The sequence below is a fragment of the Terrapene carolina genome, unplaced genomic scaffold, assembly GCF_002925995.2.
Source record: "Terrapene carolina triunguis isolate 2854851 unplaced genomic scaffold, T_m_triunguis-2.0 Scaffold85, whole genome shotgun sequence".
NCBI classification, from domain to species: Eukaryota; Metazoa; Chordata; order Testudines; family Emydidae; genus Terrapene; species Terrapene triunguis.
This window is the reverse complement of record NW_020664436.1, coordinates 40,017,600-40,021,908: the sequence shown is the minus strand read 5'-3', so window position 1 is coordinate 40,021,908 and position 4,309 is coordinate 40,017,600.

Here is a 4,309-nt window from a genome sequence, read left to right as displayed (position 1 = left end):
CCCCTCCGCCGAGTGCTGCGCCGCCGGAAACCCTCCCCCGCCGAGCGCTGCACCGCGCTGCCCCCCGCCACCCCAAGATTGGCCGCCCCTTACCAGGTGCCGCCCCAAGCACGTGCTTGGTTGCCTGGTGCCTGGAGCCGGCCCTGCCAGGGATGATATGTTAGTGCCATGAACATTACTGTACAGGCTTCATACATTGGTTAGAAGCCAGTGCTGTGTCTCTCATCCAGAAGTTGGGAATTTTGCTATTTCATAGAATCGTAGGACTAGAAGGGACCTCAAGAGGTCTTCTAGTCCAGTCCCCTGCACTCATGGCAGGACTAAGTATTATCTAGACCATCCCTAACAGGTGTCTAACTTGCTCTTAAAAATCTCCAATGACGGAGATTCCACAACCTCCCTAGGCAATTTATTCCAGTTCATAGTCACCCTGACCATTAGGGAGTTATTCCTAAGGTCCAATCTAAACCTCCCTTGCTGCAATTTAAGCCCATTGCTTCTTGTCCTATCCTCAGAGGTTAACGAGAGCAATTTTTCTCCCTCCTTCTTGCAACAACCTTTTATGTACTTGAAAACTGTTACCATGTCCCCTCTCAGCCTTTTCTTCTCCAGACTAAACAAACCCAATTTTTTCAATCTCCCCTCATAGGTCATGTTTTCTAGACCTTTATTCATTTTTGTTGCTCTTCTCCGGACTTTCTCCAGTTTGTCCACATCTTTCCTGAAATGTGGCACCCAAGAACTGGACACAATTCTCCAGTTGAGGCCTAATCAGAGCAGAGTAGAGCAGCAGAATTACTTTTCGTGACTTGCTTACAACACTCCTGCTAATACATCCTAGAATGATTTCTTTTTTGCAACAGTGTTACACTGTTGACAACTCTTTAGCTTGTGATCCACTATGACCCCCAAATCCCTTTCTGCAGTACTCCTTCCTAGGCAGTCATTTCCCATTTTGTATGTGTGCAAATGATTGTTCCTTCCTCAGTGGAATATTTTGCATTTGTCCTTACTAAATTTCATCCTATTTACTTCAGACCATTTCTCCCATTTGTCCAGATCATTTTGAATTTTAATCCTATCCTCCAAAGCACTGGCAACACGTCCCATCTTGATATTGTCCACAAACTTTGTAATTGTACTCTCTATGCCATTATCTAAATCATTGATGAAGATATTGAACAGAACCAGAGCCAGAATTGATCCCTGCAGGACCCTCACTTGATTTCATAAGAACATAAGAACGGCCGTACCAGATCAAACCAAAGGTCTATCTAGCCCAGTATCCTGTCTATCAACAGTGGCCAATGCCAGGTGCCCCAGAGGGAGTGGACCTAACAGGCAATGATCAAGTGATCTCTCTCCTGCCATCCATCTCCATCCTCTGACAAACAGAGGCTAGGGACACCATTCCTTACCCATCCTGGCAAATCGCCATTAATGGACTTAACCACCATGAATTTATCAAGTTCTCTTTTAAACGCTGTTATAGTCCTAGCCTTCACAACCTCCTCAGGTAAGGAGTTCCACAAGTTGACTGTGTGCTGCGTGAAGAAGAACTTCCTTGTATTTGTTTTAAACCTGCTGCCTATTAATTTCATTTGGTGACCCCTAGTTTTTGTATTATGGGAATAAGTAAATAACTTTTCCTTATCCACTTTCTCCACATCACTCATGATTTTATATACCTCTATCATATCCCCCTTTAGTCTCCTCTTTTCCAAGCTGAAGAGTCCTAGCCTCTTTAATCTCTCCTCATATGGGACCCATTCCAAACCCCTAATCATTTTAGTTGGCCTTTTCTGAACCTTTTCTAGTGCCAGTATATCTTTTTTGAGATGAGGAGACCACATCTGTATGCAGTATTCGAGATGTGGGCGTACCATCGATTTATATAAGGGCAATAATATATTCTCAGTCTTATTCTCTATCCCCTTTTTAATGATCCCTAACATTCTGTTTGCTTTTTTGACCGCCTCTGCACACTGCGTGGACATCTTCAGAGAACTATCCACGATGACTCCAAGATCTTTTTCCTGACTTGTTGTAGCTAAATTAGCCCCCATCATATTGTATGTATAGTTGGGGTTATTTTTTCCAATGTGCATTACTTTACATTTATCCACATTAAATTTCATTTGCCATTTTGTTGCCCAATCACTTAGTTTTGTGAGATCTTTTTGAAGTTCGTCACAGTCTGCTTTGCTCTTAACTATCTGGAGCAGTTTAGTATCATCTGCAAACTTTGCCACCTCACTGTTTACCCCTTTCTCCAGATCATTTATAAATAAGTTGAATAGGATTGATCCGAGGACTGACCCTTGTGGAACACCACTAGTTACCCCTCTCCATTCTGAGAATTTACCATTAATTCCTACCCTTTGTTCCCAGTCTTTTAATCAGTTCTCAATCCATGAAAGGACCTTCCCTTTTATCCCATGACAGCTTCATTTACGTAAGAGCCTTTGGTGAGGGACCTTGTCAAAGGCTTTCTGGAAATCTAGTACACTATGTCCACTGGATCCCCCTTGTCCACATGTTTGTTGACCCCTTCAAAGAACTCTAATAGATTAGTAAGATACGATTTCCCTTTACAGAAACCATGTTGACTATTGCTCAACAGTTTATGTTTTTTTATGTGTCTGACAATTTTATTCTTAACTATTGTTTCGACTAATTTGCCCGGTACCGACGTTAGATTTACCGGTCTGTAATTGCCGGGATCACCTCTAGAGCCCTTTTTAAATATTGGCGTTACATTAGCTAACTTCCAGTCATTGGGTACAGAAGCCGATTTAAAGGACAGGTTACAAACCTTATTTAATAGTTCCACAACTTCACATTTGAGTTCTTTCAGAACTCTTGGGTGAATGCCATCTGGTCCCGGTGACTTGTTAATGTTAAGTTTATCAATTAATTCCAAAACCTCCTCTAGTGACACTTCAATCTGTGACAGTTCCTCAGATTTGTCACCTACAAAAGCCGGCTCAGGTTTGGGAATCTCCCTAACATCCTCAGCCGTGAAGACTGAAGCAAAGAATCCATTTAGTTTCTCCGCAATGACTTTATCATCTTTAAGCGTTCCTTTTGTATCTCGATCATCAAGGGTCCCACTGGCTGTTTAGCAGGCTTCCTGCTTCTGATGTGCTTAAAAAACATTTTGTTATTACCTTTGGAGTTTTTGGCTAGCCGTTCTTCAAACTCCTCTTTGGCTTTTCTTATTACATTCTTGCACTTAATTTGGCAGCGTTTATGCTCCTTTCTATTTGCCTCACTAGGATTTGACTTCCAATTTTTAAAGGAAGTCTTTTTATCTCTCACTGCTTCTTTTACATGGTTGTTAAGCCAAGGTGGCTCTTTTTTAGTTCTTTTACTGTGTTTCTTAATTTGGGGTATACATTGAAGTTGGGCCTCTATTATGGTGTCTTTAAAAAGCGCCTATGCAGCTTGCAGGGATTTCACTTTAGTCACTGTACTTTTAAACTTCTGTTTAACTAACCCCCTCATTTTTGCATAGTTCCCCCTTTTGAAATTAAATGCCACAGTGTTGGGCTGTTGAGATGTTCTTCCCACCACAGGGATGTTGAATGCTATTGTATTATGGTCACTATTTCCAAGGAGTCCTGTTATAGTTACCTCTTGGACCAGCTCCTGCGCTCCACTCAGGACTAAATCTAGAGTTGCCTCTCCCCTTGTGGGTTCCCGTACCAGCTGCTCCATGAAGCAGTCATTTAAAGTATCGAGAAATTTTATCTCTGCATTTCATCCTGAAGTGAAATGTTCCCAGTCAATATGGGGATAATTGAAATCCCCCACTATTATTGGGTTCTTAATTTTGATAGCCTCTCTAATTTCCCTTAGCATTTCATCATTACTATCACTGTCCTGGTCAGGTGGTCTATAATAGATCCCTAATGTTATATTCTTATTAGAGCATGAAATTTCTATCCATAGAGATTCTATGGAACATGTGGATTCACTTAAGATTTTTACTTCATTTGATTCTACATTTTCTTTCACATATAGTGCCACTCTCCCCTCCCCCCCCCGCACGACCTGTTCTGTCCTTCTGATATATTTTGTACCCCGGAATGATAGTGTCCCATTGATTGCTCTCAGTCCACCAGGTTTCTATGATGCCTATTATATCAATATCCTCCTTTAACATCAGGCACTCTAGTTCACCCATCTTATTATTTAGACTTCTAGCATTTGTGTACAAGCACTTTAAAAACTTGTCACTGTTTATTTGTCTGCCCTTTTCTGATGTGTTAGATTCTTTTTTATGTGAATGTTTATCATCTGATCT